Raw genomic sequence first — 27,967 nt, forward strand, 5'->3', positions numbered from 1 at the left:
AGTTGCTCAGTCATGTCTGACTCTTTGCGACCCTGCACACTGTAGCCCGCCAGTCTCCTCTGGATTCTCTAGACAAGAATACTGGAGTGCCATGCCCTCCTGCAGGGGATCTTCCTGACCCAGGAATCGAACCCATGTCTCCTGCATTGCAGGTAGGTCCTTTACCCACTTAGTCACCTGGGAAGCCCTTAATAGACTATAGCATAGTAAAAGCATAAGTTTCATATGCACTGGGACATCAAAAAAATTGGGGCTCCCTTTACTGCTGCGTTTTTGTTTCATTGCAGTGGTCTGAACCTGCAGCATCTCTGAGGTGTGCCTGCAGACCTGCAGATGTTAGGTTTCTGGCTGCTCGCTGTCCACTTTGTGCACCCACCTTCTGGTTTACCTGTACAACTGATGACAGTCATCACCCTGTACAATTAATAACTGTACAACTGATGGCAGTCATCACCCTGTATGTCTACTTGTGTAGTAATACTCTGTAATTTAGTAAATGCTTCCAAAAAATGATTTTTTGAGACAATGATATTCCAAGCACAAGTATTATTACCCTTAAAAAGGAAACCAAAGTTAAGACAGTCAGAGTTCAAATCACAGCACTCCTACCTCGGGTAAATTAATTAAGCTATTAAAGCCTTCCTCATCTGGAAGATGAGAACAATAATACTTCTTGTACAGAATAGTTAGCAGACTTCAATGAGGTAATATACATGAAAGTGATTTTCAACATTTACTAACACTAAAGCCCTATAACTGGTGCCTGTATCTGTGGCAACTACATGTGTGACTTTCTTCATGTTTTACTCTTAGGAATCATCCCCAGTCCTTTTTCTTTTCTTCGCCAAGCCACAATTTAGTTTTGAAGACAGAGCTTTAAAACAAAGCCAAAATCAGTACTAGGAAGACTCAATTCAATTTTCACTTTAAAAATAATTCTGATAATTACACTGGCTTAATATGAACTTTCTGGCATAAAGCAAACCATAGTCTAGCAAGACAACATTTAAAATGCAATTCAATTAGCTTGCAATTAGTAGTTTTCACACGTACAGGAAAAAGTAAATTGATTTAGCACCTTTCTCCTGTCCAGAGTAATACTGAAGATTTTTTCCCCTGCCGTTATTGTACCCTGGCTGCAAATATTAGGTACCCTAACTGCGTATCACATAAATCAAATAAATGCTTCCTCCTCCCACCCCTCCCCCCATAATCATGTCTGCAGCTGCCCGGCGTGTTTTTCAATGGCCATCCACTGGAACTCATTAAGAAAGCACGATGTACAGTAAATTAAAATGCAAGGGCTATGATCTGCAGACAAAAAGATGACAAAGCTTATCAAACGTGTGCTTTGGCCTTCTCATTAGCCCTCAGGGTTTAAATGGCATTGTCTTCTCAAATAGGTCCGAGCGCATTTCTATTTCTTATGAGGAGAGTGAAGTCAGGCAAGCTTTATGTGCTACAGATATTTCAACATTCCTATGAAATAACTTTAAACAGAAATTGGAGCCTGAGATTAAGGCTTGGAATAGTCTGAGAAATATTTAGAAGTACTTATTTGCTTATTCAGGGCTTCACTGAATGGCTCAGCGGTAAAGAATCTTCCTGCAACACAGGAGCCACGGGAAATGCAGTTTCAATCCCTGGGCTGGGAAGATCCCGTGGAGGAGGGCATGGCAACCCACTCCAGTGTTCTTGCCTGGAGAATGCCATGGACAGAGGGGCCTGGTGGGCTACAGTCCATGAGTTTGCAAAAGAGTCAGATACGACTTAGTGACTAAACTACATATAAACTTGTATACATTTGTTAGGCACCTTTTAAGTGCTGGCACAAATGTTTGCTCTTCTGTGAAGCTTCCCCAAATACCTATGAAAAATACAGCTCTCACACTGCAGAGCTTCAGAAGCACATCACATCACCTCTGTTCTCGCCCCCACCCAGCCCCACTGGCGGGGGGTCTCTCCATAGCGGTCTGGGTGCTCAGTTAGCACAGTTCTCAGCAGACACCAGCGTGTGCTTGTGAAAGGGAAAAATAAAGGGCATAAAAGACGCCAAATGGACAACAGGTTTGGTTGCAGGGAAATTGTATTTCTTTCTGAGACAAAACAGAGCATAAGGTGTTAGGGGCTTTGCTGGCCAGGGAATAAAACAAGCAATCTTTTAACCTAATATATCTTATTGGAAATTCAATTTCTAAAACAATTCTCCCCACTTCTAGCTTTATTGTTGTACAACTGGAATATGACAAATGTAGATTTAAGGTATACAACCTGATGATTTGACATATTTATATTGTGAAATAATCACCACAATAGGGTTAGTTAACAAATCCATCACCTCACATAGTTCTGTTTTTTGTGCTTGTATGTACGTGTGATTGGTTCACCAACTGCTTAACTGACTGGTTCAGGATTGAGAAAGGAGTACGACAGGGCTGTCTGCTGTCACCCTGTTTGCTTAACCTGTATGCTGAACACATCATGAGAAATGCTGGGCTGCATGAGCTACGACCTGGAATCAAGACAGTCGGGAGAAACATCAACAACCTCAGAAAAGTGGATATCATCATTCTAATGGCAGAAAGCGAAGAGGAACTAAAGAGCCTCTTATGAGGGTGAAGGGGGAGAGTGAAAGAGCTGGCTTAAGACTAAATATTAAAAAAAAAACTAAGATCATGGCATCTGGCCCCATTACTTCATGGCAAATAGAAGGGGAAAAGGTGTAAGTAGTGACAGATTTCCTCTAATTTGGCTCCAAAATTACTGTGGATGGTGACTGCAGCCATGAAATCAAAAGACAATTGCTTCTTGGCAGGAAAAGTATGACAAACCTCGACAGTGTGTTGAAAAGCAGAGACATTACTCTGCCAACAAAGTATAGTCAAGAATAGTATGAAATATATAAAGTATACATATATATATATATATATATATATATATATAAAGTATAGTCAAGTCAAAGTATAGTCAAGGCTATGGTCTTCCCAGTGGTTATGTATGTTTATCAGAGCTGAACTGTAAAGAAGGCAGAATGCCAAATAATTGATGCCTTTGAACTGTGGTGTTAGCAAAGACTCCTGAGAGTCCCTTGGACAGCAAGGAGATCAATCCATTCAATCTTATGGGAAATCAACTCTGAATACTCATTGGAATGACTGATGCTAAAGCTGAAACTCCAGTATTTTGGTTGATGTGGACGGCTGACTTGCTGAAAAAGTCCCTAATGCCAGGAAAAATTGAGGGCAGGAGAAGAGAACATTAGAGGATGAGAAGGCTGGATGGCATCACTGATGCAATGGATATGAACTTGAGCAATATTTGGGAAATGTTGAGGGACAGAGAGGTCTGGCGTGCTGAGTCCATGGGGTCACAAAGAGTTGGACATGACTGGGCGGCTGAACAACAACATGTATGTGCACACACACACACACACACACACAAATAAAACTTTGAAAAAGCTAGCTTAAAACTTAACATTTAAAAAACTTAGATCATGGCATCTGGTCCCATCATTTCATGTCAAATACAAGGGGAAACAATAGAAACAGTGACAGACTTTATTTTGGGGGCTCCAAAATCACCATAGATGGTGACTGCAGCCGTGAAATTAAAAGATGCTTACTCTTTGGAAGAAAGGCTATGACACACCTACACAGTACATTAAAAAGCACAGACATTACTTTGCCGACAAAGGTCCGTCTAGTCAAAGCTATGGTTTTCCTGGTAGTCATGTATGGATGTGAGAGTTGGACCATAAAGCAGGCTGAGCACCGAAGAACTGATGCTTTTATACTGTGATGCTGGAGAAGACTCTCCAACTGTCCCTTGGATTGCAAGGAGATCCAACCAGTCAATCCTAAAGGAAATCAACCCTGAATCTCCATCAGAAGGACTAATGCTGAAGCTGAAACTCCAATACTTTGGCCAACTGATGCGAAGAGCTGACTCATTAGAAAAGACCCTGATGCTGGGAAACACTGAAGGCAGGAGGAGAAGGGGACGACAGAGGATGAAATGGTTAGATGGCATCAGCGACTCAATGGACCTGAATTTGTGCAAACTCTGTGAGATGGTAAAGGACAGGGGAGCCTGGCATGCTGCAGTCCATGGGGTCGCAGAGTCTTTCACGACTGAGCGATCACTGAACAATGACGATGCAAGTGTATGCGTAGTTAGAGCTTTTAAGATTATCTTAGTGGTTTTCAAGTACACCTCACAGTATTGTTAACGATAATCAGGATGGTGACCCCTCGTACCCTAGCCCAACGCTTGCCTGTATCTGGAGACATATATTATTGTTGGGGCCTGCCAGGTGCCAGGTTGCTGTTCAGTAGCTCATCATGTCCGACTCTTTGCAACCCCAGGAAATGCAGCACACAAGGCTTCCCTGTCCTTCACTATTGCCCAGAGTTTACTCAAACCCATGTCCATTGAGTCATTCATGCCATTCACCTGGCCCTCTGTCATTTCCTTCTCCTCCTACCTTCAATCTTTCCCAGCATCAGGGTCTTCTATGTTTTCTTTGCCCATCATTCTTTGCCTGTTGCTGAAAGACACTTAAGTTGTTTCTACATCTTGGCTATAAAACACAATTCTTAATGAAAAGCGTTCACAAAGAAGAGTTAGTCACTGCAGCATCAGGACTTTCAAACTTGAAAGCTAATTAATAATTGAGATTTGGAACTCTCCAGTATGAACAAAGGAATTATTCTGGGTAAAACATGCACAAAGCATCCTAGATTTTCTCTGAGAATAAAAAGGGAGGAGGCTGCACTTCTCGGAACTTCTCGACATGGTCCTCCACACTCCCCTGGGTTCTCTCTTCCCCTTGCTGTTTGCTTATCTGCTTTGCCTTCCTCTGCCATTTCTAAACATAGAAGGATGATGAATCTGCCTTAATATGCCAGATAAAATCTTAAAGCTAAGGTGAGCAGGCATTTGCTTATAAGCAAAGGGAAAGAGAATGAAAAAGAAAATGTATACAATGTAAAAATACTCATGGAGTTGGGAGTATGGGATTCTTGTCCTAAGACTCTCAGTGGATACAGCCAAGAGTTTTCCTAAATCCTAAACCTTTTTTGGACAGACTGATACCCTCAGTCCCAAAGGGAGTATATCAAGTGGCTTCCTGGTTTTATTCTCAGCCGGATTACCAGTATGTATTCCTGAGCACTAAGGATTAGTTATGTTAGAATGCTTAATGAGCTCCAAGTAGATACAAGAAATACCAGTGAACAATTAAGTCACATTCCTTGTCCTTGTGGACAAGGTACATGAAAAAGTACCTACCACACTGTTATGAGGAGCAGGGGGCAACAGAGAATGAGACAGTTGGATGGCATCACCGACTCAATGGACATGAGTTTGAGCAAACTCCTGGAGACAGTGAAGGACAGGGAAGCCCGGCGTGCTGCTAGCCACAGGGTGCCAAGAGTTGGACACGACTTGGTGACTGAACAACAACAAGGCTGTGACGAGTGCCATGATGGGAGCTGTGGGCGCACCAAGAGGAGGGCACCTGTGTCTCGGAGGAGGCAACCTTACACCGCACTGCTCCCTTACCTCAACTTCCAGCCTGAACCTTCAAAGGCCTCTCTCCTCTGGCCTGTGCCTCAGACTCCAGGCCCCTCTCTGAAAAGACCACCTTCTGTTTCCCCTTAAAGCTAGCTCTTCTCCCACCAGCACCCCTGCTTGGGGTCCCCTCCCTACTTGCTCATCCCCTCCCCACTCAGTCATCCCCTCCTCAGGCCTTGATCTGGGTGCCAGGCCCCCTTGCCCCACGTGGCTGTTCCCAACTCTGCTCCAAAAGACAGTCTGCATCCTCACAACCCTCGTTCTTTTTCACATCACAATGCTTATTTTTTTTTAAAACAGTGCTTTGCATTTTGTAAAAACAAATTATGAATGTGTTTAATTTTTATAAATGTGTTTACTCTAATTTTTATAAATGTGTTTACTCTGACTTTATAAATGTGTTTACTCTGATTTTGTCTATCATTACTTCCAGACCATTAACTGTATGGACGTGAGGACTACACTCCGATTCGGTTACTATCTCACAACCAGGCCCGCTGGAGAGGGAGGAAACAGTGGCAGCTGGGCCAGCACCAGGGAGGCTCCTACGTCTGTGCTCTTGTCTTCTAGGAAGATGCAAAGGACCCTCCAAGGGACCAGGATTAGGGTAAGACCAGCAAGGGACCTGTCCCAGTTATGAAACTTAAGTGGGTGCCCAAAAAGCCACCATAATCTACACAGACACTGTCCTAAGACAGTGTTTTTAATGATAAAGTATCAAAATTTGAAATAAAGACAAGATCGCTATTACTGATTGCTCCTTCAACAACAGGCTGCAGTATGGTGAGGCATGGCATAGCTCTTGAAACATTTTTTTGGTCCTTACAGCTCAGGACAAAAAGAACCTACTATTTGGTTTCTGGGTGACTTCACAATGTATCTGCAGGGCAGTGGTGATGGCTTCTCAGGAGGGGCATTATTCTCAGGAAGGGAATTCTCCATTATTCACAGAGAAACATGAAGTTTCCCATAATGTAACCATGGGTGTGTACATGCTAAGGTGCTTCAGCTGTGTCTGACTCTTGCAACCCCATGGACTGTAGCCCACCAGGCTCCTCTGTCGATGGAATTCCTCAGGCAAGAATACTGGAATAGGCTGCCATGCCCTCCTGTAGGTGATCTGCCCCACTCAGGGATCAAACCCAAGTCTCTTGTGTCTCCTGCGCTGGCAAGCGAGTTCTTCACCACTAGCACCCAGGAAGCCCTATGTACCTATAATATAATGCTTCACCTTTACAACAACCATAACATGTATCTAGTGAGAGGGGAAATACTGGGCGCACGTGTGCTGTGTGTGAATGAGCGTGTTTCTGCAGTGTATAAAGGTCACTGCCTCGCAGTGTGATTCTACATTTCACCTATTTGTCTCACTAGCAATGGTTCTCTGGACTGGTGGCAAGCACGCTCTGTATCATGGGACCCTAAACACAGACAGATATACTTTCTAATATGTTTTCAGACAGTTGTCAATTTCACATGAGTGCTCTCTTGCCTGCTAAAAGATCACTGTTAAAAGAGTAAGATCCAAACCCACAAACACTCCCAGTAAGGCAGCAGCACTCCCAACCCATTCATTTGTGTGATTCTGACAGCTATGTAATTAGTACAGCCCTGCTGCCTGCCTGTGGGTCAGTCGGACCCGTGACGAACATGACAGAGAACAGATCAGTGCTGTGATTCAGCAGAGACCTGATTTCCCAAATGGCACCTCCCTTTGGAACACATCACTCATTCACTAGGAAATAAAAACACATCAACAAGTTGCCGGGGAACAAACAAGAGCTTGATTATCTATTCTCTCTTTAATGTGTGGATTCAATATTTACACTTCCATTTCTCGAACCTCTGAAAGAGATTCAAAATACATTTCCCAGGACTCACTTTACAGAGCACTGCTAAAATTAAGCTGTGCCCAAGTATCCAAGACAGGCATCACTGGAGGCAAAATGAAGAGAGAGAACAGCTGCTTTTCAAAGTTGGCTGATAAGTAGGTCTCCAGCAGCAATAAACCCTGGGCTAAAGACAAAACAAAGCAAAACATATTTTCTCTTTGTCTTGCACTACCATAGCTCTTCTTGTTTAGTATCACACTTTGAAGGAGCTCCAGGCTTGCAGACCAGGCATGCAAAGTTCAAGATCAACTAGCATTTGAAGGAACGTCAGAAACACATCCCCGCACCAGCCAGCTTCCTGTTCCTGATTCTCTGGACCCCCAGGGAAACGAGGGTTTGATGTTTGGCCAGAGAAATGCTTGGTGACATCACACCAGTGTTGGCTGTTCCCCCAGATGAGCAAGTGAGGCACTCGCTCTCCCTTCAAATGAACAGGAAGGCAATGAGACCCCATCTGCTTGACTTTGAGAAAGTTTGACCAGAATGATCCATGTAGTGCTTTCAGTTCATTCCATCATCAAATACTTCCAAACCCGTCCTCTATTCCAGGAGCAGACAGGGAAGTTAGAGAGCATTTTCAAGAACAGGAGGAGCTTATTCAATGGAAGCTGACAATAGCCCAGAAAGACGGCCATGCATGGTGTCCTGTGGTGGACAAGACGACTCAGGCTCGGCACGCTGAGGTTTCCCCAAGCTGCAGAGCCGGCCAGGGGAGGGAGCCAGACCCCCAAAGCCCCCCGCACGTTCCCTCATTCAATGCTCCTCGCCTCCTCAGCACTACGGGAGCAGCTGTCAGGACCAACTAGAAGACCCCATGGGTGATGGGGTGCTCAGAACCCTCCACCGACGTGAAGCAGTTTCTGAAGTCGCAGGCTTTGCCGGCAGAGCACGCACCCTGCGGTGCAATCACGCGCCAGCGCTACCCCATTCAGGCATCCGTCCTCGCCCGGCTGCACTCTAACAGGTCTGTGCCCTGCTCCGGGACAGATGAAGCCACACCCCAGCAGACTCCGGCACAGAGGGTCACAGGACTGGAACAGAGGACAGTCTGCACGTCAAGGTTGTCAACCAATGTCATCTTAATATGGGGATCTGTAACCAACTGTCTCAACACTTTATAATAAATAGTTGCAAATGCTGCTTCAATTCAAATGTAGCGAGCAGTCATCAAGGGCCTGTGCTTGGCCCCCAGAAGGCAGGCACAATGCTGGTTGATGAATTTTGCTGAATGAAAGCAACAGGCTAAAGGCTGATGGAATCGCAACGCAAGGACTCCTGTGTCCTCCTCGAGCCGGGCTCAGCTGTCCGACAGCCTGCTCAGAGCCCAGACCGTGCAAAGCGGTGCTGCCGCCTGTCAGTTCCCCTGGCAGGACATCACACCATATAAAAGCCCAACATGGAAGACACCCCTGGGAGGCCAATGAAAATGATCTTTTAAAGGACAGTCACAACGGCCCGCATCACTTAGGGTGAGGGACACAGACGAAAAGTCTCTCTGCTGTGGCTGGGAAGGACAATCAGAAAAAAGGGGGGGTGCAGAGGCAGTACTGAATTTCTCAATTTTCATGGCAAAATACAGAAAACAAGTTTGACCTCATTCATATGAACTTTCTTCGCTACTGAGTAAGTGGTGTAAAAAAATATACATTACTGATTCTGGAAACTAAAAAAATATATATTCCTTAAGAAGAAATCAGACAAATGAACTTATTTACAAATCAGAAACAGATTCACAGACTTAGTTGCTGAGCAGAAGGAATAGTTAGGGAGTTTGGGATGGACAGGTACACACTGCTAGTATTTAAAATGGATATCCAACAAGGACCTACTGGAACGTGCGCATGGAACTCTGCTCAATGCTATATGGCAGCCTGGATGAGAGATGAGTTTGGGGGAGAAAGGATACATGTCTATGTATCCCTATGAGTCCCTTTGAGGTGCACTCAAAATTATCACAACCTTGTTATTCAACTATTTGTTGCGTTTAATTGCTAAGTCGTGTCTGACTCTTTTGCAACTCCATGGACTGTATTCTGCCAGGCTCCTCTGTCCATGGGATTTCCCAGGCAAGAATACTGGAGTTGGTTGCCACTTCTTTCTCCAGGGGATCTTCCTGAATACAGGCATCGAACCCATGTATCCTTCGTTGGCAGGTGGATTCTTTAGGGAAGCCCATTAATTGGCTATACTACAATACAGAATAAAAAGTTTAAAAAAATTTTTTAAATAAAGAAAATGATTCCACAGAAAAGGCAACTATAGAAACCTACATAGTCAGGGACAAAGCGTACAAGTAAATGTCAGAACCTGGAAAGAGCAAGGGAAATGCTGCTTCCAAATATAGATTAATGGGCATCGTGGCATTTATTATTTATCAGTTAAGCCCTGTACGGTTCTACCCACAGCTTCAAATCCCTACGGCAAAAATACAATGAAATTCCATTAGTTAAAACAGAACAACCGAGCTGGAATAACACAGTCTCATCATAGCACTGTTTACCATGGGAGAAAAAGATTGGAAACCACCTAACAAGAGGCGGTGTTTAGGGGAAAACTGGGGATTTCCTTCTGGTCATAAGTAAGAGGCTTTGCAGGAGGAGGTGATGCTTTTTCTCTTACCTGTCTCTGTGAGAGGTAGGTACACTGCTGGCTTAATTCTGACCCAATGCTCTAATACGATGTTTCAGTTTATTCATTATAATGTTATTTAATCACTAAGTCATGCCCGACTCTTTTGTGACCCGATGGGCTGTAGTCTGCTCTCTGTCCATGGGACTTTCCAGGCAAGAATACTGGAGTGGGTTGCCATTTCCTGCTCCAGGAGATCTTCTCGCCCCAGGGATCAAACCTGTGTCTCCTGCACTGGCAGGCAGATTCTTTGCCACTGAGCCACCTGGGAAACCCTATTTTAATGTATATTAAATAGAGTGCTATTCTGGGAGATCAGACTAATTTGGATGATGTCTCTTTAAAAATATTTTTAAAAAATTGTATCTGGCTGCACTGGGTCTTGGCTGCAGTAGCACATGTCAGCTCTCAGCTGACCAGGCAGGATTCAGTTCCCTGACCAGTGACCGAATCTGGGCCCCCTGCACTGGGAGTAAAGAGTCTTAACCACTGGACCCACAGGGAAGCCCTCTAAATGAGGTCCTTTTCATGATTTTTTTTTTTTTTAAGGCAAGGACATTGATATGCCTCTATTAGCCATTCTCCTCTCCTCTACTTCTCTGGGCAAGCAAGTTGGGCCAGCTCCTCACTGCAAAGGAACTCATATATAGCTACCAGAAGCTCCGAGGAGTGGTTACGACCACACACCTTCATGGCTAGCTTCTCAAAGCTCACAAGTCGCAGCCATACCAGGCCATCCGTGTGGTATTCCCATATGAAATGCTCTCACATTTCCTCTTGACCTATTTGTATTTATATATCGTATTTATCACCTACAGTGTCTACTTCAAGGATGTTTCCCGGATGCCCCCACTCACACAACTTGACCTTCTCTGTTGGCGTGGGGCAGAGGGCCACAGCCTCAAAGAGACACGAGTCCCATCAATGGGCAACACAGAGAAAGTCTGTGCTGCTAATGGAAGTTCTTTCTGGTCCTCATCTGCAGGATCTCCGGGTTAGCTTGCCTTGCCTGGTGTCTGTACTATATCCTTTACTCCGCCTGCCCTCACTCTAAGATTTGCTTCCTGGAACAGGCTTGCTCTTCCTCCTCCTCTGTCCAGGAAGTGGTGACAGTTCTGCCTTAGCCCTCACCTCCTAGCTGCAGACCGTGACCATCCTCAGTGCTTTACTCTGAGGCCAACCCTGGAAAGAGCTGCATCCTCTTTAGGCATAAGATAGTTTCATCATAGTGCTATTTGCCAAGGCACATGCACAGAAAAAGCACCAAATGCTCAGAGGTGGGTGTTGATGGAATGAATTACAGTGCATCCATACAACAGAATAGTACATAGTCATTAAGAAAGAATGAAGTCGTTTATTATTGAGAAACATTTATTAACAGATAAAAATTTACCCACAAATGATAAAAATAGGTTGTAAACAAGATGCATAGTATAATTCCATGTTTAGAAAATTTATATATGCACACAGCAAGACAAAGATATGAAGAGCTATACATCAAAGTATTGAGTGAGTAAGTGAAGTTGCTCAGTCATGTCTGACTCTTTGCAACCCCATGGACTATAGCCTACCAGGCTCCTCCATCTGTGTGGTTCTCCAGGCAAGAATACTGGAGTGGGTTGCCATTTCCTCCTCCAGGGGATCTTCCCAACCCAGGAATCGAACCCAGGTTTCCCGCATTGCAGGCAGACACTTTACCCTCTGAGCCACCAGGGAAGCCCCACCAAACTTATCTCTGAGTAGTGTGATCATGGATTTCAATGTTTCCCATCACTTTGTTCACTTTGCTTATTATTTTTATAATTTATTTACTATCTGCAGTAAGTAAGAAAAAAATAAAAGGTTTTGTGTTGTTGTTTGGCTTTAACAGTCATTAGAGGAGGGAATGATAAGGAGGTGAAAAAGTTGGGGTGAAAAAGTTGGATATTACTGTTTTTGCTTACAAATTATACCACATACGTGGTAATGAATCATAGCTTACTCGTTCTTTCATATGCTAGGTTTGCATCTCCAGAGAAACTATAATTTTCACAAGTAATAGTATTATTTACTCAGGAGTAATAATAATTACTGTTTACCAAGAGAAAGGTACTACTTCAGGTGCTTGATATGTTCTACTTAATTAGTATTCACAGAGACCCTATGAGGTAGATATTTTTATTTCTACACTTTTTAGATGAAGGAACCAAGTGCTGGAGAAATTTTCCCAGGGCCACTCAGTGAAGGAGTAGAGGCAAGAGTCTAGTCCAAGTCTTACAACATCACAGGACTGAAAGGGTACAATCTCATCTGCGATTCTCAGAGCACAAGTGGGCTTTCCTGCTGGCGCAGTAGTAAAGAACCCACTTGCCAGTGCAGGAAGTGTGAGTTTGATCCCTGGGTTCAGAAGATGCCCTGGAGAAGGGAATGGCAGCCCACCCCAGTATTCTCGCCTGGAGAATCACATGGACAGAGGAGCCTGGGGGCTATAGCCCATGGGGTTACAAAAGAGTCAGACACAACTTAGGGACTAAACAACAACACAGCTCAAGGGTCCAAACCACACAAGACCACACAAGGCCTTGTTTCCCCATCTATAATACACTTCTATCTTATCTGTGTATGTGTTTGTAACGTTAGTTGTTCAGTAGTGCCAACTCTTTGTGACCCCCATGGACTGTATGTAACTCACCAGGCTCCTTTTTCCATGGAATTCTCCATGCAAGAATATTAGTGTGGGTTACCATTCCTTTCTCCAGAGGATCTTCCTGGCCAGGGATAGAACCCAGGTCTCCCGCACTGCAGGCAGATTCTTTACCATCTGAGCTACCAGGGAAGCCTCTATATTACCTCTACTTATTTATAAGCAGCTGAACTAGAGCATTATATTCTTCAAGAAGCTTTTTCGTGTTGCTAATTAAGAATAGGCATTGATATATATTTGCTAAATAATAGTTAAAGTTAACACTTATTGAGTATTTATTGGGATAGGAGTTTGTGTTCTATAATGCTGGCTCAGGTATCCTTCTATCATGCAATGAAAGCAATTTCCAGATCCCAAACTAAGGAATGGAGCCAAAGTTGAGACCCTAGCTCCATTCAGGTCATCTCACTCAAGAATTCATATTTTGTACCACCAGTCAGTTAACAGAATTTGTGCTGAATAGTAGCCCCAATGAAAAACACCACACTCACAAAATGAAATTCTTTCCACCCAAACTCACACCATATTCCCAAGCAGGCAGAAGCAAACTGTCAATGTTTTCCTCGATTTGATTTCCCAGATCACTGCCTACAGGAAGCCATGCTTCAGTCTGGAAAACATCAGCCCATGAATTAACAACATAATTACCGCATGATATCAGCCGACACTGCACAGTAGTGAACAGGTGTCCTGGTAGAGTAAGATTAATGAAGTGACTGCAGCAGGAGCTTGTCAGAGCCACAATTTCTGGTAATAGAGAGAGCCATCATGTTAAAATTGCAGGGTCTGGATAAACTGAAAGTAGACTCAGAGAATTATCTTGACTCTCCCAGCCTAAGTTCACACTACTCCCTGATTTTTAGAAAAGAAATGTTATAACCATCACATTTACAGAAAGGAAGAAAGTATTTTAACACCCCAGTGAAAAAGATATTCAGAGATGTTCCCTGAAGCACAGTCTCATGCCGTAGTTGCCATCCTACCGTGACTACCCAAACTCAGCTTCCATTCCGATCCTGGAAGGTTGTGAATTCTTCAATGAAGAGCACACAGGGATCCCATGTTCTGTAACAGCGTGGGTTCCAGCACTGAACAAAACTCACAATGGTGGAAGATCAATCAAAATTTCCTAACCTGACTAAGCCTTAGCTTTCTTATCTATACAATGAGGCAATTAATAGAATTATAACAATTAAAAGAGATAATGAATATTAATAGAGCTTGGCCCATGGAAAACACAAAGAAAGGTTGTCTATGACTATTATCAGTTATTTTCTAATAAATACCTGTACACATACTTGCCTAAATTATACTGCATTTGAAATTTTTCTAGCCCACAAAGACCAGAACAATGTTCCAGCAAAATACCTTTCTTTAAAATCATACATCCAACTGTCTATCAGGCTTCCAACACACTCAAGGGCCTACCCTAAGTAAAATTAAATGTTATCCTGACAAGGTTAAATGAGGTTTATGGATGTCTTCCTGCTGATTTTCATTAACTCATGAAGATTCACCCAATCACGCTCCCTCTCCACTGGGAAAACTTGATGCTGGAGCTGAATGCAGCTGAAACAGTCAAAGAAACAGAGAATGTGTGCCTACAGGTCTCTTGTCAACTGATCCGCATTCCAGATGAGTTGACAGGAGTCAAGGAGAACTGGTCACACAGAACTCCTGGAAACAAGCTCAGGGAAGGCTTTCCCACTGAGGCCGTCTTGGAAAGGACCTGCACCATCCAGAATAGTGGCCACTGGCCACATGCGGCTACTGAGTTGTTGATATGGAGCTATCTGAACTGCGGAATGTATAAGCGCAAAATACGTGCTGGATGTTGAAGACTGAGTAGGAAAACATGGTAAAAACGTAAAGTATCTTTAAGAAGACATTTTAATATAAGTTTTATATTTTTAATATTAATATACCTAGTAGGTTAATAAGTGAAGTGAAAGTGTTGGTCATTCAGTCATCTCTGACTCTTTGTGACCCCATGGACTGTAGTCCACCAGGCTCCTCTGTCCATGGAATTCTCCAGACAACAATGCTGGAGTGGGTTGCCATTTTCTTTTCTAGGAGGTCTTCCCAACCCAGGGATCAAACCCAGGTCTCCTGAGTTGCAGGCAGATTCTTTGCTGTCTGAGTCATATTACTAAAATTATTTTCACCAGAGGTTTTTTTTTTTTTTTTCTTTTCCCATTTAACTAGAAAACTAAAAATCACATAGTGTGGTTGTCTATCTGTTGGATCTATTTTCTATCTATTGGGTAGTGCTGATTCAGACCATGAGGTCCACAAGTCATATATGGTATACAACATTTTGTTTCCCTTAAATGGGTGATCACTTATCAGACAGTTAATATGTGTTACAGTGAAACAAAATTGGGATAGACAATAAAATAATACCTTGGACAAGAATCCCCATCAATAGACGTTAGCTATTTATGTATAATTCTTATGGTGAATAAGCAAAACTGAGTTGAATAAGTTGAAAAGTAAAAGTGTAAGCTGAAATAAAAAAAAGTTCTTTGGTCCAAGATTTCTCTGAGCCACTGCTCTACTTTATATGAAATTTGATACTCAAAAAAGAAATATGGCTAGTGTTTTTCAGACTCATTTGAGTACGTCATTTTTATCCTTTTTGAGTGCCTTAAAGGATTTTTTTTTTTTAATGTTTTGGGAAATGATTCTAGTCTTTATTTGGACTCCAAAAAGACAAGAACAATGAATCTTCCATTGAGAACCAGAGAACCTGAAATTTGATTAGCACAATTAAAAAAATCCAGAGAAAGTGGAAACGACATTTTGCCTGGCCTAACATACACAGTACACTGTGGTACATAATAAATAATTAATTTATAGCATTTGTTTTTATTAGTGAACAGGATGAAAAGCAGCATTTGAGCAATAATTTGTCTTACTCTGACTGATTCACTGAGCCCAGGCTCTAAGGATATCTTTTGATTAATTTCTTAACGTTCACATCTTCTCAAAGCTGATTCATTCTGGATGAGAAGACAGCTAATGAGCAGTGATGTGAGTGGTAGTTGGTAGAGATCAGCAATAAAACAAGGACATCAATTTAGGGTTACCACAGTGGATGTTTATAGGGAAGTTATCACCTGCCCTCTTGTTAGTTGTTTCCATCAAAGAACTAATATGTGCTTGTCTCCTTTAGCATTAACTGAATCACAGTGTACAGGTCATTACAGCACCGCCCCGTGGGTACCTGTTCCCATCATAGTACTACAGCAACCTTTACATGCTTTTTAGAAAATCTCTTCACTGCTGTAATCTTCTTTTAAATATCTAAACAATAGTGCTTTATTGGTAAAAGGTTAGTTTCAATGGACATAAAATTGCTGTGTAAAATAAGTTTTCAAAATACATTTTTATAGGTAGTTTTATCTCTTAGTAAAAGGTATTTAGATTGGAGCAGGCAAAACAAAAGGGGATTTGAAAGTGTAGGTCCACCCACACTCATGCATCCATTAGGTGGCAGCTGGCACTAAGTAGACTATATTGGGCTTACTATGTCTACCGCTTTCAATGGGCTTACTATGGGCTTACTTTCAATTGGGCTTACTATGTCTACTGCTTTAAAAGGGGGCCACCCCGCCCCCTTTTTAAACAACAGCTTTTACTAGCATAGTTGATAAATGCCAAAATAACCCAAATAACTGGTCCTGCATGGAGGTACCCTAAGGTCATGGAACACTTCTTGGGTAAAACTGTGCACTGCACCTAAACCTATAGCTCTTGACTGCCCACAATCAGGCAGCAGCACGAGGCCAGCTGGGAGAACACCAGACGGCCTTCCGCAGTGCGCCTGGCCAGCTGCCACCGTCTCCCTTCCTTCCTGGGCGGCCTCAGCCCTGGAGTTCAGCGCTTCTCCACATCAGCCCCCGTGCTCCAGTGGGATGAGAACGCTGAGCCAGCACCCACCCCCTCCAGTCTCCTTCCATGTGTCACTTCTGGGGACCGATCAACTGCAGGGCAAGGAAACCAGCCAGTGTGGTGCCAGCCGTCAGCCAGCCCATGGAGCAAGTCTGAAAGAGCCTTCACTCTCAAGCCACCTGTGGACAAGTCTGTGTAACATGTAAGGAAGGAAACCACGACGGCTAAAAATGGACAGGACAGGCCACACACTGCTATCTGCCTGAAAACCATTCAGGACGGGATCAGTCCAAGTGAAGCCAAACCAGGAGTTAAAAAAATGACCTCAGTATTCAAAGACTTTTTTAAAAAAACTCACCCCAACAGCCTGTTTGTGAAAAAGCTATTTAAGTATAAACATGTACCTAATTAGATTTCTTTTCATTTGGTAAACAGATAATGTGCAGATGAATTAACAGCATGGAGTCAGAGCAGCATAACTGGTTTTAGGTGCTGTGCTCAGACAAAAGCAAGGCAGGGAAGCAGGTGCCATGGCTTAGTGAGAAACGGCCTCGTACCAGGCAGCTCGTCCTTCTGTGTTCATGTCTCTACTGCTCAGGAACATTCTCGGAAATCTGAATGTTCTGGAAGTAACTCATGATTCGTCGGTTAGGCCAATCAAACCAAATTCACCTACTAACTATACGTGCTGACTGGTCCATGAGATTCTAACATTAGTGGTTACTTAAAGTGGAAGAAGAAGGAAAATGGACAGTTCACCTCACAAAATATCAAGAATAACATCACAATGAAATGTAAATGTTAAGGCACTTCATACAAAATAACACATCAAAAGTTAAAAACATAAATTCTCAGGCACAGGCACTGTGAAATGTGGACAGGCGCCCCTCCAACAGTCTTGTAAATATGCAGCTGTGTTACTCATGGGAATATTTATCTTGCGAAGTGTTTCCTCACATGTGGTGCCCGTAGACCTTGCCATCACTGTCACTGCCCTGCAGCTACAGCTGCCCCTTCATCGGGGTGATCATCTCTTGCATGCGGTGGAACTCCGCTTCCTTTTCCAGCAAAAGCTGGTCTTTATTCATGTCCTCATTTTCCACCTTTCTGCCACCTCTCTTGAGCCTCTCTGATCAGAAGTTCTCAAAGTAAAGGTCCTGGGTCACCTCTTGGAGATCCTGCACGCGAGTGATGGGCATTGTCCTCAGCTTCATTCATTCTCCACCTCCAGGATGCCCCAAGCGTAGAGGTGGCCTCTGACCTTTTTGCCTTTGGCTTCAGTCAGCTGATTGGATCCAACCACAGAGAAAGGGATGCTGGTCTTGAAAAGTCTAGTCTGCTCTTTAAAATCTTCATCTTCACAGGACTCTGCATCAGGTAAGCGACAGACTCTGATGTCATGTTCCTCGATTTCATCCAGAATCCTTTTCTTCAGGTGCTCCTGCTCCTTCAGTGTGCGCGTGTAGCCTTTCTCAACAACAGGCGCAGTGCTCACCTTGCTGTGTCTTGCCTTCACAAACGTAACATACAGCTGCTGACATCCATGTCTGAAGGGGGAAATGAAGTAAAAGCAGCCGTGCACCCTGTTACTGACCATGCGCCTCTGTTCAGACCACTCTCATCCTGCAGGCACTTTTCAAACTGCCATCGATGACTGTTTTAAAGCAGTCCCTGCAGTTGATGGTGTGCCCGAAGCCCGGTGTGTCCAGCGTGGTCAGACGCAGCTTGACCCCTCGCTCTTCAGTTTCAACAGTCGGAGCCTCAATTTGAAGAGTTTTTGCAATTTTCTCTGCAGCTCCAGGTAAGACTCTTTCTGGGTAGAGGTCAGTCAGCAAGATGAGGTTTATGACATCGATTTTAGGAGACCCAATTTGCCAACCACCACTAGTATGAATTCAAAACCTTTTTTCACTGATTTTTAATGAACTTGATTTGGGAAGATTTGCAAATCCAACATATCCAGGAGTTTCTGGATTTATAAACGGAGTTGGTTGTTCCTTAGACATCTTTAGCAAGTTTTGTCAATCCCACACTCACCAGAGAACTAAGATCGACTGACCACATACAGTGTACCCACCCAGCGCCCACCCTTGGCTATAACTTTTACCAACCACCACTTCTGAGTTACTGATCAACCCGTCCTCAGCGGCAAAGATGTCTATGATGCTCTTCACAAAGACTAAGGACTTTCATTGATCTCTCTCTGCCTCTTGGCAGAGATTCCCAGGGAGCTTCCCAGGTGGTGCCAGTGGGAAAGAACCCGCCTGCCAATGCAGGACACATGAGACGAGGGTCATCCCTGGGCTGGGAATTTCCCCCAGAGACAGAAATGGCAACCCACTCCACTGTTTTTGCCAGAAAATCCCATGGACAGAGGAACCTGGTGAGCTACAGTGCATGGGGCAGCAGTGAGCCAGACAGACTGAGTAACTAAGCAGTAGGAGCACAGACTACTAGACACCTTGATCATTTCCTTGAAGGTGTGTATATCACTGTAAAATCTGTGATCTTACAGCTAGAAGGATATCCTACCGACAGATACTATCACTTGCATACTTTTTGACGTCACTTCCAACATTGTGAAATAAAGACCAGAATGAGTCTAGAGGAAGCACACACCCTTTACAAGAGCTCAGCCACAGAGAGTATGTACAGATAGAACCCTAATGTGCATCAGCTGAGACCACACCTAGTCTGCCTAGATAGACAGAAAGTGAGGTGAAGTGGCTCAGTCGTGTTCGACTCTTTGCGACCCCGTGGATTGCAGCCCACCAGGCTCCTCTGTCCATGGGATTCTCCAGGCAAGAATACTGGAGTGGGTTGCCATTTCCTTCTCCGGGGGATCTTCCTGACCCAGGGATTGAACCCAGGTCTCCTGCATTGCAAGGAGATGCTTTAACCTCTGAGCCACCAGGGAAGACCCAGATGGACAGAACCACATCCTAATGGACTGTTCTCCTTCCCCTTCTCTCATCTATCCATCAGCCTAACTATCTATATAAATTTAAAGACAATTGCTTAGAAAATAGTGCTATAAAGAGTCAGGGTTGTCGGAGAAATGTTTAAAAAGACATATGTTCAAAATATTCCTTGCCCATTTTTCAGGCAGGAACTTGTGACCAATTCATACTAGGTACTTTCACAGCTTAGGAAAAGAAAATACACATAAACAATTACTGGGGTCTCAAAGTTTTTGTTGCAAAATTTAATGTAGCCTCCAACTAATTTTTTTCTCCCCTATAAAGAAGTTATTTTTTAAGTTCTCACCCCTGTTCATTAATTTGGTTGCCAATCATTCACATCCCTCTATTTCACATGATGGATGCTACCAAGAAAAATAAAAGGAAAATGCATTATTAAATTTCAGAGAAGTATCAACATGCATGTGATAAGGAACATCCAAATACTGCCACGCTCACATAACTAATGCTCACTTCCCCTCATTCAAAAAGGGCTGCTTCTTGCCTCCTTTAATGTCTTTCATAAATTTGTTCTCCAGGGACTGCTTGCTGCTGTTAATTACGCATATCAACTCCCGCTATGCCAGAGGAAACTTAATTATTCTAATTTTCAAGGTCATAGAAATATCCAAAGGTGCCAGTTTGGCAGTCCAAAGAATATCTGAGCTCAAGGGAATCAGAAGCAGGACTTGCCGTGGAAGGCTGGTTACACCCTTATCCACAGAGCAGTGCAGGAGGTTTGCTAGCTTCCCAACCTGAATTAAATTGTTCAGGAGGAGCTTCCCCTGAGTGACCAGCCAATGACCCTGACCATAAATAGGAAACATTTCTTTGCAACATGTGGGCAGGGCAGTTTTCTTTCTAGGGTCCTTCAAAGCTGCAACTTCTTTCATACAGGCAAGAGTTTACCTTTGCAAAACCACTTAAACTTTCTTGCTTAACCACTGAGGTTTCGGCCATGAAGACAGAAAAGAGAGAAAGAGAGAAAGAAAGGAAATGCTCTGCAGAATTTCAAATAAACGCTGTTCTACAGTTTCTGGGAAAAAGTAACTCCAGAGTAAATTTCCAGAAGACCAGCAAGAATCAGAATACTGTTTTAAATAATCCTGATTTCTTGAGGAATCCTTAACTGGAAGCCCAAGATTACCAAATTTTCAATACTGTAATTAAAGGATGAGTTTCTAAACAATGCACATCTATCTGGATAATAACATTTCAAGGGAACATAACATAAAAAATGAACACACTTTAAGTTTAGGAAAGGATATTTTAAGCTCCTTTACTAAGAGGTAGGCACTAGTGGTAAAGAACCTGCCTGCCAATGTAAGAGACAGAAGAGACCTGGGGTCAACTTCTGGGTCAGGAGATCCCCTGGAGGAGGGCATGGCCACCCACTCCAGTGTTCTTGCCTGGAGAATCCCATGGACAGTGGAGCCTGGTGGGCTACAGTCCTTGGGGTTGCAAAGAGTTGGACACATCTGAAACAACTTAGCTCACATGCAAGTAAGTACAATTCTGGGATTTCATGACTTCTGGAATATAACTTCTTATTCATTGGAAGTAGATGCTAAATTGCCATGTCGAGCTCTGCTTATAAGATTTACCTTTTCCCTCCCATTTTCTAAGTCTTGCTGCTGCTAATTGCTTCCAGCCCTGTATGGTTCATAAAGCCTTTCAGTACTCAGAGGCTGTGATACTATGTTTCCTCTAGGGCCTTTATCTAGCTCATTCATAAAGATCTTCCAGGAAGCCTCCTAGTGGAAAATGCACCCATAAATCCCTCCACCATCACCCACCCCTCCCCACAAAGCCCCAAGGAAGCTGAGCTCTGAACATGAACACAATTTGAGAGCAAGTTCTCACCCCTGCCGGATATTGTGTATGCTGTCCTTAAAGAAAATGCCATTCAGCTATCTAATGCCAAAAGTTTTAAAAATGCAATTCAAAATGTAAATAGTAAGCACCATGATAATCACATGGGAAAGAAGGGAATTTAAAACAACAACAAAACGTTTCAAAACATTTACTGGGTCCTCAGCTGGCCTGTCAAAGCTGAGAACATCAGGTCAGGCAGGAGGTATACAGATGGTTGGTGCTAGGGCAGCATTCCTCTCTGGCTAAGGAGATGGTATTGCTGGGCAAGAGATGGCATGGGGAAGGAAAACAAAGTGAAAGTGTTAGTTGCTCAGTTGTGTCTGACTCTTACAAGAGCCTGTAACCCACCAGGCTCCTCTGTCTGCAGAATTTACTGGGCAAGAATACTGGAGTGGGTAGCCATTCTGAATTGCAGACAGATTCTTTACTGTCTGGCCACTAGTGAAGCCCACGGGGAAGAAAGCTGATAATCTGTGGTCTAAAAGCAAATTTCTGAGACGTGGGCTTTGGTGTACCAGATCAGTCAGTTTGGAGGGAAAGAAGTCTAGTGGCCAGAATTTCATGAGAAGAAAGTGGCCCATATTATGGACGACAAGCCCACTAGAACTTTCAACAGAGGGTTAACAACAAAAGCAGAGGTAGCAAAATTAAAGGAGAAAAGACCGACCTATTCTTCTTGGACAGTTCATGTAAAATTATGCTTTGGATTCTAAAGGACAAATGACCTTTTACAACTCTTTCCTATGTCAAGATTACAATTTTTCCATGTGGAGAAAATCTCTGGCTCAGCCTAAGGTTGGAGAGTGAAAGGATTGTATTGAAGTTTCAGCTCCACTGCTAAGGAGCGGTTGAAGCCTTTTGCAAGTTACCGAGTTTCTCTGTGCCTCGGTTTTGTCATCTGAACTTAACCCTACACTGTTTTCACGGGGACATATTTTCCCAAAACATGCTCCTATGGCCTCTCTCCAACACTTGACTCATTCCATTCATCTCCAGTTGGAGTGACGCGTGGTTAAAGCACACTGGGGAGAAAACCGGACAAACTCCATTCAGCTCTACACCCTTCCTCCTGAAACTGAGCGGTCCACAGAGAGGCCAGTGCAGCTGCCCCTCCCAGGCCTTGGACGCCGCTGGGGTCAGGGGACCAGGTGAAAAAGCATCCACTGTGTTTGGGACCGGCATGTGCAAGTCCTGATTCTGGGGTTCATTCTTTGAAAGCTTGTTTGGCTCTGATGGTAACCTACATCAGCCACCTTAGCATCTCTACAATGAAGATGATATCCTGGCCTCCATCTTTGCTCTTTTATTTCCCAAACTGTTCAGAATTCAGGCTGAGAGGGGCAATGCTTTTTCGTGGTCTCTCTCGGGCATCCCCACCAATCTGCAGGCGAACGATCAGGTTGGTGTGAGGAGTAAATGAGGAGGCATCTGAAACCACCTACCACAAAGTCCCATTCAGGGTCAGATTTCACAACAAGTTGGCTGGATCAGAATCTTTCATCCTCTTGCTGAACTGTTCACCTCCATGCCAACAGGCCAGCCAGCCATAAGGATCTCCAGACTCAACACTAGGCTGGCACCTGCCTAGCCACATGCTGCCCTTGGGAACCATCCGGGCAGCAAAATCTGATCTTTGTAGTATATCTTAGAGCAAGAGCACAAAAAATAACAGAATTCAGAGATCAGTGGCTCTAAATTGAGTTTGAAAGTGAAAGTGTTAGTAACTCAGTCATGTCCGACTCTTTGTGACCCCGTTGACTGTAGCCTACCAGGCTCTAGGTCCATGGAAGTCTCCAGGCAAGAATACTGGAGTGGGTAGCCATTCCCTCCTCCAGAGAATCTTCTGATCCAGGGATCAAACCCACGTCTCCCACACTGCAGGCAGATTCTTTACCACCTAAGCCACCAGGGAAGCCTACAAAGTGGGCTTAGTGACAAGTCAAATCCCAGAGACTGAATGGAAAGAGCTGGGAAGGAGGAAGCGTGAGAGCGCAGCCCTGTTTCCGCAGCGCCTCTCAGCAGGCAACACGGACAAGACAGTAAGGGCGCGGAGGGAGTCCAGCCCCACCAAACACTCCAGCTGTGGTTGAAGGAATCTATCATGGAGAATGAGAAAAGAAATTGGAATCCTGAGCAAACACATCTGCTAAAAACGAATTCATGTTCTAATCTCAGAAATGTGTGGAAGCGTAATTCCTGTTCTGCCTGCAATTATGTTTTGTACTGCCCAGGTCTATCTGAGTGCAGACTTTACATCTTAATGATTAGTTAGAAAGATGAACCATTCTTAATATAAAAAGTAACTGCCTCCACGACTTTAATTTAATAACAGAACAGGCTCAGGGCTTATCATTCATAATGCTATACATTTTCCTGCCCCTAGAAAACAAGAAACCTTCCAGAGTCACCTCTTAAGTGGAGAGGCGCATAAATCCAGGTGCAATCATGGAAAAAAGAGGGGAAGGAAAACTTGGCAAGAGCAAAACTGACCATTCAGCTCTCCACAGGTAGGTACATTACAAAAGCTAACATTTACTGAATGCTTGCTTTTTCCAAGCACTTTCATAAATTACTTTCCTTAATTTTCACAACAAACTTTGAAGGTAGGTGCTATTTTTACCCCCACTTCACAATTAAGGGAATCGGCCACAGTAAAGCAAAAAGACTTGCTCAAGGTCATATAACTAGTATGCAGCTGAGACAAGCAGCCAAACCCAGGCCATCTGGCCCCAGAATGAGTTTGTTCAGCCACCCACAAGCCCTCCCTCTGGCTCTAGAATGAGCCTTTAAAACTCCAAGCAGATGCGAACCTCATTCTGAATCCTGCCTACCTGTCAGTGTGTTTGCAAGATTACAGTCAGCCTCCACCCTCTATAAAGGTACCAGTGCTCTAGGCAGGCCTATCTTCCCCTCCCACTGCTCAAGAGATTAGCCTTGGATGAAAGCAGCCATTCTGGTTCTTTTCTTTCCACTCCTCCTTCCAGAAATATTTCCACATCCCTGACTATAGGTCCTGGCTCATAGTGGATGGACACGCTTATATGAAGACACTTGCTCTGGCAATGTACTCAGGGAAACCTTGCCCAGATTCAGCAAAAGAAGTGTGTTGTCTATTTCCAAATAAGACCAGGGAAACTTCACTCTGTGCCTTGTCCTCCTAGGACTATATAAAAGTGTTACCTTGCTCTGTGCAACTACTCTATGTCAGACTGGCCTCAAAGGAATTTTTGTTATAATATTCTTTAGCTGTTACCGGGCATTTAGTGGGCCAAGCTGGGACATCTGGAAGAACCCCACCTTAATTTTGTCATTCAGTCTCCACCTGCAAGTAAATACTGTCATCACTTTACAGAAAAGAAAACCAATTCGAGGGAGTTCAAAGTCTTCCCCAAAGTGACTCAGGGAGTGAAAAACAGAAAAAGAGTGTTAGTCCAAGTCAGCCTGACTCCGAAATATGTGCTCTAAACTACCAATATAAATATATACATATATTACATTATATATATATATATATACACACACACATATATATACACACACACACACACACACACACACACACACACACACACACACACACACACACACACACACACACACACATATATATATTAGGCTTCCCTGGTGGCTCAGATGGTAAAGCGTCTGTCTGCAATGCGGGAGACTCGGGTTCAATCCCTGGGTCAGAAAGATCCCCTGGAGAAGAACATGGCAACCCACTTCAGTATTATTGCCTGGAAAATCCCATGGATAGAGGAGCCTGGTAGGCTACAGTCTATGGGGTTGTAAAGAGTCAGACACGACTGAGTGACTTCACTTCTACATATAAATATATATTTTGTGTGTGTATGGGATTTCTAGCTAGAGAATATGTGAATAACAATTATTAGGCTACATGCAATAAACATTTATTTGCTATAAATTTCTTCTGCAATATGTCAACCTGTGTAAATTTAGAGATGGGTTTTAAAGAGGATAGGCAATCTCAAAAAGTTTACAAGCTCAGGGATTTTAAAAGATAGGAGGTGCTGAAAATGTGAAGACACAAGCTTGCAAATCCAGACGCGTTACTCCAAGGACTATCTTCTGACACTTACTTTGATCACGACCTGGAACTATTCAAAACCACACAAAGGATCTTTAGATAAGTGAAAAACTGAATACAAAAAAATATGCTCCATTTGCAATGATTAAAAAAGCATCAGCAGGTTGAAGTCTAAAAGATAGTAGGCAAAACAAACTTAGTTTTCATATTAGGATGGGATTATGAATATAGCTTATGGACATGTGGATATCTTTACAATTTAATACATAAGAAGAATTACTATAAAAACACATTATATTCAAGAAAATCATGGTGTATTAGTTTTTCATAAGTGAAAATAAGAGAACTGCGTAGAGGCACCCCTTACTCTAAAAATATTTATTGTGTAATTTCTGGTCTTTGATTGGGAAGCATGTTTGAAATACGATACTGGTTAGGAAATGTAAACTCCAAAATCAGTTAAAAATTAAATATAAAAGAGAGTAAAAGAGACTGAAAAGGGGCTCACGGAGGAGTCGATGGGTAAGCTTAGGGGCAGTAGAGGGTATAACTGTTAAGAATGTACATAGGCTCCAGAGCGGAATTGCCTCCGCCACTTCCCAGCTGCAGGACTTAGGGTGATTAAGCTAACGCCTCTCTTGTTGTTTTGAGATGACGAACATAAGCATTTATCATTCAAGACAGATGTCAGTTATTATTTTGACACTGACTTTCACTTGCCATAGACTTTTTCTTTTTTTCTTCCAACCTGATCTTGTTTGGCTGGGGAGCAATAGCTTTGTGTCAATGAAATGTTGCATGCATATATGACTATACATAACAGGTAAATTTCCCAAAGAGGTAGATTACTGTATTCATAAGGAGGGATGATTAGCAAACAAATGGATTAGAAGTTCAATTTACACTTCAGTTGTGAAAGACACAATTTGTTAGCATCAGACCTTTTGCCCTAACAGCAGGTTTGAGAAAGAGAAAATACTGATTAACCTCAGGTCATTACCACAAAACACCAAACTGCAAAATTCCACTCAGGTATGACCTAAATCAAATCCCTTACAATTATACAGTGGAAGTGACAAATAGATTCAATGGATTAGATCTGATAGAGTATCTGATGAACTATGGATGAACGTTCGTGACATTGTACAAGAGGCAGTGCTCAAGACCATCTCCTAGAAAAAGAAATGCAAAAAGGCAAAATGGTTGTCTGAGGAGGCCTTACAAATAGCTGAGAAAAGAAGAGAAGTAAAAGGCAGAGGAGAAAAGGAAAGATATACCCATTTGAATACAGAGTTCCAAAGAATAGCAAGGAGAGATAAGAAAGCCTTCCTCAACGATCAGTGCAAAGAAATAGAGGGAAACAATAGAATGGGAAAGACTAGAGATCTCTTCGAGAAAATTAGAAATACCAATGGAACATTTCATGCAAAGATGGGCACAATAAAGGACAGAAATAGTATGGACCTAACAGAAGCACAAGATATTAAGAAGAGGTGGCAAGAATACACAGTAGAACTATACAAAAAAGATCTTCATGACCCAGATATCCACAATGGTGTGATCGGTCACCTAGAGCCAGACATCCTGGATTGTGAAGTCAAGTAGGCCTTAGGAAACATCACTCCCAGTGTCCATAACACTTTCATCTTTGAACTATCTAATGATGGAAAAGGACATGGGGAAACAATCACAGATCAGAAACCTGAATAGGTTCCTTTGGTGGTGGAATTATGTGTACCTTTTCCTTGCTGAAGACAATACATTCGTAATACATATATACATAGACACGTGCTGTGCTATGCTGAGTCGCTCAGTTGTGTCCAACTATTTGTGACCCAATGGACTGTAGCACGCCAGGTTCCTCTGTCGATGGGCATTCTCCAGGCCAGAATACTGGAGTGGGTTGCCAGTCCCTCCTCCAAGGGATCTTCCCAACCCAGGAATCAAACCTGGGTCTCTTGCATTGAAGGCAGATTCTTTACCAGCTGAGCTGCCAGGGAAGCCCATACATACACACATACCTAGAAATAAATATTCAGCCGTTCTTATCTAAAATATCATCAGAATCACTCACAGACATTCTTAAACACAAACTCCTGCCCCGCCTCCTAGAACTCCTAGATTCATAAATCAAAATTTCTGTGAATCTCTATTTTTAAACAGATATTCAAATGATTGGAAGGATCAGCCACATTGGACCATTACTGGGTCCTGTGGGATGACTTCCTTTACTCTGAGTAACAAGCTCCATAATCCAGACCCTGGATGTAAGGTTTGTTATCCCTCCTGAAAGGAATCAGTTGGGGACAAATCTGGGGACAGACAGTGTAAATGGTGATTCTCAACCTAAACAGTATCAGAATCTTTGGGGAAGTCTTTGCAAAACACAGCCACTCACATCCTGTCCCCTGCAATT

At 43.2% G+C, this 27,967-nt stretch overlaps 1 protein-coding gene and 1 pseudogene across 1 annotated transcript in view; both read right to left on the minus strand.

Annotated features, from left to right (window-relative positions):
- The window catches only part of FAT3 (FAT atypical cadherin 3), an 817,465-nt gene that overhangs the window by 534,907 nt on the left and 254,591 nt on the right, over positions 1-27,967 (minus strand). The gene's annotated exons all lie outside the window — the stretch shown is intronic.
- Positions 17,625-18,677, minus strand: LOC114110172 (septin-2-like; annotated as a pseudogene).

Source organism: Ovis aries, chromosome 21 (genome assembly GCF_016772045.2).
Source record: "Ovis aries strain OAR_USU_Benz2616 breed Rambouillet chromosome 21, ARS-UI_Ramb_v3.0, whole genome shotgun sequence".
NCBI lineage: Eukaryota > Metazoa > Chordata > Mammalia > Artiodactyla > Bovidae > Ovis > Ovis aries.